Here is a 9,857-nt window from a genome sequence, read left to right on the forward strand (position 1 = left end):
TATCTTAATGTTACCCCTACCATTTTTCGTTCCATAGCCCTCTGGGTTGTCCTCAACTTAAGTAGAACTCTCTTGGTTAGCCTCCACGTTTCAGCGCCATTGATGAGTACAGGTAAGATGCAACTGTTATATACTTTCCTCTTTAGCGATACCGGTAAGCTGCTAGTCATAATCTGGGAGTGCTTGCCAAATGCGCTCCATCCCATTCTTATTCTTCTTGTTATTTCCTTTTGATGGTCCGGATCTGCGGTTACTACCTGTCCTAAGTAGACATATTCGCCCACTACTTCCAGTGCTTCGCTACCTAATGTAAACTGCTGTTCCTTCCCGAGGCTGTTGAACATTACCTTAGTCTTCTGCATATTAATTTTCAAGCCTACCTTTCTACTTTTCCTGTCTAGGTCATCAATCATTATTTGCTGTTCATCCCCCGAGTTGCTTAGCAAGGCAATGTCATCAGCAAATCGCAGATTACTGAGGTATTCTCCATCTACCCTTATCCCTAACTGTTCCCATTCCAAGTCTGAATATTTCCTCTAAGCAAGCTGTTAATAGTACTGGGGAGATTGTGTCTCCTTTCCTAACACCTTTCTTTATGGGAATTTTGGTACTTTCTTTATGCAGAACTATGGTTGCTGTGCAGCCACTATATATATATCTTCCAGCACTTTCACGTATGGCTCGTCTACCCCCTGATTTCGCAATGCTGTTTCAACTGAGTCAAATGCTTTTTCATAATCAATGAATGCTATGTATAAGGCCTGGTTATATTCCGAGCGTTTTTCTATCACCTGATTGTTGGTATGGATATGATCAATAGTAGAGTACCGTTTCCGAAACCCTGCTTGATCCTTTGCTTGATTGCAGTCTAAGGTTGTCCTGATTTTATTAGCGATCACCTTAGTAAATACCTTATACGTAACAGACAGTAAGCTGATTAGTCTGTAATTTTTAAGGTCCTTAGAGTCCCCTTTCTTATGAATGAATGACCACCTAGCCATATTTTTTAAAACGTCCTTCTCAAAGGCTGCACTGCGCTTGGTTACAGGAGGACGCAACCACTCCCAGTGTTCACCCAAAAGTCAATCTAATCATCATTGAAAAAACTGTTGTAGTTTGGACGAAACAATGACAGCAGGCATACCGAACCCTCGTTCAACCGACCGGCCTCTGGATCCCCCCTGCTTCCGCAGAGAGGCTCACGGGCGCTGGTCACCCGTGTTGCGATCCCGTTTCCAGCGGCCCCGTGGCCTGGCCCGAACCAGACATGGGCCTATGGGCCTGGCTATGGGAGAAAGATCTTATGCAACACACGTTACGTACCGTAGAGGTAGTTACACTAACATGTTTGTAACTACCACATCCGCCAAGTTTCTTAGCTTCGAATGTGTGCTCAGATTTGTCAAATGAAGTTTTTGTCTAACTTTAGAATACTCTGCCTATATTTTTTTTTCAAGGGTTCTTCCGCGTCCGTGTCCCTGTGACGTACGTGGCAGCATAACATTCAGCGCCGACGACCCTGTACAGCAAGTACTCGTTACACATTATACGATGTGAGCAAGACTGCATTAAAGAAAATAATGGCCCCTTTTTAAACAGGAAATGCGTTAACACTCGTCCTTGGGAAACTCCTAAAAAGATAATTTTGAAAATGTGGAAGTAGCTAATGAAGAAATTTTAAACGGACCTTAAAGCTATCCTGAAGCCGCTATATTAAATTCATTTCAAAGTTTGCCATTTCGAGGGTGTCAAGCCGAAAATAACTTTAATTCCAGCTACCAAGTCGAAAAATAAAAGCAACTGAATTTGCCGCTGTCGCAGCGAAATTCCTTCGAACGTTTTGGCAGTGTACATGTTGCGACAACAAAAATGTATTGTAAAATCTGATTTTTTTTTTTTTAGCAGTTACAACCGAAGATTACTACAGAGCTACAGATTTGCAGAAAATTTCTACCGAAAAATTAAAGTCTCGCATTCAGACAAACGTAAAGTATAATTTGTCGTATTTCTGACGGTGTTCTTTACTTCTTTTTTTTGACTGAAGGGAGGAAGATTCGAAGCAACCCTCAATACTGCCGCAAAAAGAGCGGCTTTTCATGTCTACAGACCAGATCATTCGGAAACGATCACAGTGTCTGTCACTATGTGGTGTAACTGCAATAGAACTATTGTTTAGCGACACAATATTTTCATCGTGGCCACCGCCAATGGGCGAGAAGGCTCGCCTACGTCGGAAACAGCAGCCCCGTGTGCCTGATCCAAACCTTAGATGGCGGCTTACTGCGTCTCTAACGCCATAAATAAAGAGCGGGCGATCTTTAATCAACTAAGTGCTTACCTGTGTACGCCGAGTGATTTTCTCAGGAACTGTTGAAATTGGCTCGAAGAAAAGCTAGGCGCTTTAACTATCACTTCAGTGTGGGTGGCTTAGCAACTCCTCGTTGGAAGGGGGAGAGACGAGCGAAAGCTGGAAGGGAAGAAGAAGAATCCTTGTGATGAGCTGAGGACATATTTTGGCGATCTACACTTCTGTAACGTGCCATGAAATCCCTGAGTACATGGACATCTTTCATTTTGGTAAATACGAAGTGCGAAACGATTGCAAACTGATTTTATTCAGAGAGATCCGCCGCAGCAGGGACGTATTCTCTGGGAGCAAAATGAGCTTGAGGCAGTGAATGACTTCATCTGTATCTGAGGGCTATATATAAGCCCAGTGAATTAAAATGCATCAGCCAAGCTTTATAGAGCAAGAAAAAGAGGAGGCTAATTGTGGCCGCTAGCACATAGAATGAGCGGCAGCTAAGGACGCCCAGCTCCCGCTCGGCAGGAAGAGAAGCTTCTGATTGTTTCTCTCAACAAGATGCGAAAGCAGTCAAGTCGGCTACGCGCGCTTCAAGTTTCGGCCAACTTTCGGCGAAGGCGCCGACTAATGCAGTGGCCACCTGGCCGACACCTGACGATGACTATAATGTCTTCGAATTTTCTGCATCTTTCCACGAATATATTACTTTCCTCGTGCGTGTGGGTTAAGACGAAGTCGAATGCACTTTTTTATTATTTTACTTTGCGGGCTGCAGTTGCGTGGCACTCTTGCAGTTAAGGTGAGTGCAGAATGCTATATTGTGGCTTCGTCCCTACCGTCGGTCGACCGGCCCGTGAAAGCTCGCAACGGCAGCGTCGACGCGAGCAACGGCCGCGCCACAGTCTTGGGTACTGCTCCTGACAGACAGGACAATGACGCCAGTCCTCCGAATCACGTAAGCGCCACAGAGCCGGACGAGCGGCATGCAAATTTGCGAAGACGTGTCGGATCCCTCCGCCGTCGTCGTTGGCATTGTGGCTGAGACCTCAAGTAATGTATGCGACCCCGGAATGAAAACTTTCTCACGCGATACCGGAACAAAGGTCTAGTACTTACCGTGCGCTCCCAGCCACTCTAAAGCACACAGTACCGGCCGGGGACAGTGTGGACCTACGCACAAGCTCCTGTGTTACACCGAGGTAAAAAGAATTCAGGCTTGCGGGAATGACTCAGTGCATGAGAAGGGTTCATATTGGCAGACATTTAGCCACGTACCGCGAGGCACGCTTTAGAAGAACCTGCTGCAGGCCGCAAGGCAATGACGTGGCTGCACAAAGGGCGCAAATCCATCCATCATGACCACTTAGGCGCTTCCTGTCCTGCAAACACCTTACGAGGCCAGATACTAAGCCCTAGCCATTGGATGTTATTAGATGCATGGTTCATAGCTGCTCCTGTCGCTCTTAAACGTAGACTTTGTAAAACAAAAACAGAAAAAAAAAACAACCTCAGATGCCCGGCAGCAGTATTTAGACATTTCATGCCTGCAGATCAGGAGCATCTTTCCTCAAATATAATTTCTTGTTGCTGCATATGCTCCATTTTGAGAATGGCTTGTCCTGCGCGGTATCTGGGTGGTTTTACCGTGGTATGCGTAGAGGAAGGTAGGGTATCCCTTTTGTCAACGCCGTCTCTTTAGCACGCTTCTGACCTCCCTTTGAGAGCGCGGACGCGATGTGGCTTGTATTTCGGCTACGGAATCCCCATTTTGATGCAGGACTGTACGTAATTCTATACAATCACCAAGGGGCCGATATTAAATCGTTAAATCCGGCCCACTATTATAGTGTGCCCACCGCGGTGACTTAGCAGTTAAGATGTTCGGCTACTAGCTCTACCGGAGTACCCGGATTCAAACCCGACCGCGGTGGTAGCGTTTCGATGCAAAGAAACGCAAAGGCGTCTATGTGCTGTGCGATGTCAGGACACATTATTAATTCCCAGGTGATTGAAAATAGCCCATAGTCCTCCACAGCGGAATAAAGGAAGCGGATAGGGGGAGGATATAAATGAAGGCAAAAGTGACGAAGAAATTCCCCTTATTGGTGTACTGCACGAATTAGAAGTAAATCAATGAAATGAATTGTCCGCCTTTGGGGCCCGAACCCGGGTCTTCGGCATATCAGGCGGGCGCAAAGACTAGGTCACGAAGTTCCTTTTTCTTTATTGCGCACTTAGACAATACCACGTAAATACGAACCAATTTGTGCAAAGCCCCAGCGCCATACAAGCATACATAGTTTTATGAATATTTCCTCAGGCATGCCGTTGGTGCTTGGGGGCACCTATTGAGCGTTGTGACACGTACGACTTCCTAACGTGTGTTTGGGGTGTATACTGATATTACATTAACGTTAATTTCAAAAACTGAGATATTTTAATCCAGAAAATTGTTTAAAAATTTCTCGGAAATGAAAAGACGCGTTTAAAGAGGGTATCGCATCTACTTTCAAGGCAAAAATAAAGTGCCTTCATAATTTATTTTTTTTTTTTTTTTACAAAAGGAAGACTTCTACGTGAAAAACGAGGTCACAAACTCAGCCAGGACTACGTTTCATACTCATACACAAGACTTGAATCGAAGGAAAAATATTATTTTGAGCACACTCTTTTTCATCCAGAACTTATTTTAGGCAAAAAGGAACTTGCCCATTTGTTGTGTGTTTTTAGGTTCCTAACAAGAGCAGATATCTAACACAAGCTGTATAATAAAAAAAAAAAAAAGTTCGCCATTAAACACAGAATATTGTAACCTTGAGTTTGGGGCCTCACAACATTAGCTGCTTATGCGGCGTTAGACCCAACTCAAACACCACGGTACGAAACAAAACAACACAACAGTCATCCTAAGGCCAATGCAAACCGGGTCACTCCTAGCCCCGGCAGTGCTACACGTCCTTAACCCAGACAACTACACGAGTGCTATGTGCAGTGTATGTCAAGTGAGTCCGGCGGACCAATGGCAAATCATGTGGGACTGTGCCAGGTTCCCGACTGAAGCTGCATCCATGACATACCCGCCGGAACTTAAGTGCTGTGCAAAGTACAAACAAGGACATTCAACTATAGGCCGTCCAGCAGGCCCGGGGTGCACTCGAAAAGCACAAGCCTCACAACCCACCACAAACGGGCCAAATGAGGTAGTGTAGAGTAGGGCATAACCCCGGGTCGACGCTTGGCCAGCGTTACGACGCTTTAACCCGTATTTTGCCGGCTCGTTAATAAAGTTATACATACATACATACATACATACATACATACATACATACATACATACATACATACATACATACATACATACATACATACATACATACATACATACATACATACATACATACATACATACATACATACATACATACATACATACATACATACATACATATACATACATATACATACATACATACATATACATACATATACATACATATACATACATATACATACATATACATACACATACATACATACATACATACATACATACATACATACATACATACATACATACATACATACATACATACATACATACATACATACATACATACATACATACATACATACATACATACATACATACATACATACATACATACATACATACATACATACATACATACATACATACATACCGCAAATCTTATTTTGTGTTCGAAATCTAAAAGCGCATCCTGAGTCGAACGGGCGCATTAACACCCTCGCGCCGACTTAAGACGCCCTGTGTTATCGCAGTAACAGGGAGCGCGTGTAACCGCGACAGCGCAGTTGACTATTGGTGGCTTTCGCGGCACAGAGCAAATCCTAAAGGGGGCTTGTGAATAAAAAGCAAACTCAGGGGCCTCTAGTATATGCACAAGCATCGCCCTTCTTTTTCCTTTTTGCGGGCGCCGGCCTCTATTAGGTAGCAGCTATCCAGTGATATTGCGACATCGCGTTTCGAGAGCGCCTTAACGATATGTCGTTGACCGCCCGCCGGCAGCGCGTCTAGGACGAAGCGGGCTGTATTCTTTTTTACTCTCATCTGTCTTTCGACCGCTGCGCGCGGTGGCCTCTGAATCGCGTACAGCTGTAAGTTTTGAAAAACCGCTCGCGCTAGTGTAGAGAGAGAAATGACACTGCGGACGGGGAGGGGGGAGTCTTGGCCCGCTGCTCACGTATGGAGCGGATATAATGCCAACACTGCCCCACGAGATGGGCTCGGCGTTTTGGGCCAAGGTTCGTCAGCGCGCCTGTCACCCTTTGGTGGGGAACGTATGGGCACGGCCAGACTGCAGGGCCACGAAGACTGGGCAAAGGACATTACCAACGATGCATCTGCAAGAAAGAATTAGAGGCAGTCTCCCAAGCCTCCTCCTTTGTGTGGACTACAAGCTACCATGCATACCTCAGTGTCTTCGGACAATGTGAAATTTATTGAGTGAGAAGTGTTGTAGTTTACTGTGTTCGTTAAGCAACAGCAGCTTAGTTTTCGTTTTAAAGCAGATATTCTTTGTGTTTAACACAGATACTGATGATGTGTGAATGTTCGAACATTTTGAATAGAAAATAGATATCGTCCAATTCAATTATTCGAATGAATTGCATAATGTATCTCCAAGAATAAGCACTGAACTTTTGCGATATATATTTTTTTCAAATACCAAGCACAAGGTTCCAATAGTGCAACGGGTTATTTTTATTTCCCGACTGCTCGAAAACTAGGGCTTACTCGACGCCACATTCCATCCTACCGCAATAGGCCTACATGGGATGAACAGTTGAGTGTCGCCAAGCAGTTCCATTGGTTTAGCGCGCTCATAGGCTCATGCATGGGTACAAAGCTTGACAATACCACAGGGCTTAGGCAAGTTGAGCAAACCTTGTTTTCATTCCCAACATCAAAACCCGTGACTCAATGGTTATTTTTGTCTTTCAGCACCTCATAAGTGACACGTTTCACTTCCTGAGGTGATGTCTTTTTTTTTTCTCTTATGTCATCAGTGCCAAAGGTTAATTTGTTATTACATATAATTTGGCACTAATAGAGTCAACATTGAATATTTGCTGAGGTCATTTAATAGACATTTTGTTGTATATTTTCCAGATTAGTTATTAGTGTTGATAGAGGTTAGTGTTGCAGCTTCACGAGTTTCATTCCGCAATTTACAGCAGCTAAACACATCGCCGCCGCTTCTCGCGCTCTACTGTTTTGAACTACTGCTCGTTTTCTGCGAATTTCCCCAAACGTAGCAGGTATTGGCGCAGATATAGATTCGCATTGGAATCGCGTTTATCACTATTAGATTTGAACTGAATTCGATTTCGAAACTTCACTATTCTTATTCGAGTCGTTAAACGAGCTGCATCAATCATAATTGATTAGGCTTGAAAATATATTATTCGTGTGGCCCTAAAAGTTTTACACAAAATTCAGTCATTTCGAAATTTGAATCGATTATGTGCACTCCAGAAAAAGGCGGCTCGCCATATAGCAGGAGCAGACGAGTATGCTCATATCATGCCACTTTTCAAGAATTTTAGAATAATGCCAGCGGCCTATCTCTATTCGTACAACTTAGCCGTTCGCTACAAACAGCACATAGCTACCTCTGAGTCTACAATACTTTCGATCGCCAATTTAAGAGCACTTACGCGAACATACCCTGCCTGTTTTACAGATACTTAGATTGTTCATTTCGCGATAACAATATTTGGGCCGCAAATGGTCGTATATGTTCGGCCGTCCCTGCTAAATTATCTTCGCCAAAATAAAGTTGATATCGAAAAGGGTAATAAGAAAACAATACATTTATTTTTTTTTATGTCAAAAATGTAAATATGCTGTGCTGTTTTCTTTCTTTTATATTTTCTGCATTTCATGCTGCATTCATTTTGATAGTATTCACTGATCCTGTTGATTTTCCATGTTGGGCAGTTATACCGACGTTTTCCGCAGACTGAATTATGTAGGTTAACAAATACCATATTTCTAAATCCTGTGTGAAATCGCAGTCTGAATTTTAGATGCGCCGAGATTGTTATCACTAACACTTCGCTGTTGCCGTGTAATGGGGCCCGAGCGCCATCAAGTGAATTAACATTAACTTTTTGTCTCGTGTCACTCATTTTTATTTTGAAATGAAAATAAACTGAAACTTCAAACCCCTTAGATGCTTTCTCATATATGTGTGCAGCTGCGTAATGTTGCCGTTGGCGACACAGATATATCTTTTTTATCTCTTACCTTGTTTGGTTCTGCTAGGCTTTATTCTTTTTTTCTTTTTGCTGCATATAGTGCTCTTTTTGGTATCACACACACACACTATATGCAATGAGTAAACAATCAGCCGCAGGGTCGAGGGGCTGCGATCAGAACAGCCGATGCTGGCAAGGGTTGCTTCGCAACAATCCCAACAATCACACCAGCCTAACAGATATGAGGCTACGTTCAGAATGCAGAAGAATTTGTGAACATGTCCTTGCCCTTGCAATGCTTCCTCCTCGCAGGAATTGCGATATGATGAGCCGCAGGCCAGGTAGCCTAAGGTATGACACTGTTTGCTGCACGGTTGGATTGAATTAAAGTAGTTATGGTAAAGGTTTTTCAATAGAAAAAGCTCTATATTTTAAACAAGTGTCTTTCCGGGCCGTTATTCCTTATACAGACCGTCGAAGGAATGTTACCTTCAGGTAACGGTGTGCCCGTGAAAGGGGAAAGGTGTACCTGGAGAATAAGAAATCAGAGGCAGGATCGGTCGTTGATTTGCAAAGTACCACATTGGCTTAGACATCATTACACTCCTTGTAGCACCGGCTCATACGGGCGCTGAAGAATTGTAAAATTTTTATTATGGTTTGTCTCTGGATTATGTGGCTAGCTTTAAGAAGATTTTTATCTGTCATTGTGCAATTGCAGAGAATTACAAATAATGTTTGTTTCTAAGCTTTCTGCTCTAAGAAAGCAGATGAAGAAGTATCTAGTCTCCAAAGAATACCCAAAATATGCAGGAAACTTGCACAAGCGGGAGCCGTAAGCTACAAATAAAAAAAAAATCTGGAAGTGCCAGTTTTCGGCAGTTCTTTTTGCTAACCACGCCGATTTAGAAGCAACGTTGACTCCTCATCACTCCTAACCGAGGCAGTGGTGAAAATCCGCCTCGTGAGAAAAATAGGACTTCCTAAGCAAAAAAGACAAATCCCGCTAAATTCTGAACCTGCCGGCGCCGAATTGCTTTTTGATGTGAGTTGTAGTCATTTTTATTAGCCATGCACAGCATGACTGTTATTACAAAGTAATCACTACTTCTCATATTTCACAGACGTTCCTGCTAGCTTGCGAATCGTTATAAGGCGTTGCACGTGTTATTTCATCTTTCACTTGTTACCTATACCGTCCAGAATGAATTTTTATCTTAGGTGATGTTAAAGTTTTGTGCCTTGTTTTTAAGCGATTGAGATTCATGAACGCTCTAACATATATGAAAATTAATCAGCGGACTCATAT

The sequence above is a fragment of the Amblyomma maculatum genome, chromosome 6 (assembly GCF_055883805.1).
Source record: "Amblyomma maculatum isolate TAMU_Amacu chromosome 6, ASM5588380v1, whole genome shotgun sequence".
NCBI lineage: Eukaryota > Metazoa > Arthropoda > Arachnida > Ixodida > Ixodidae > Amblyomma > Amblyomma maculatum.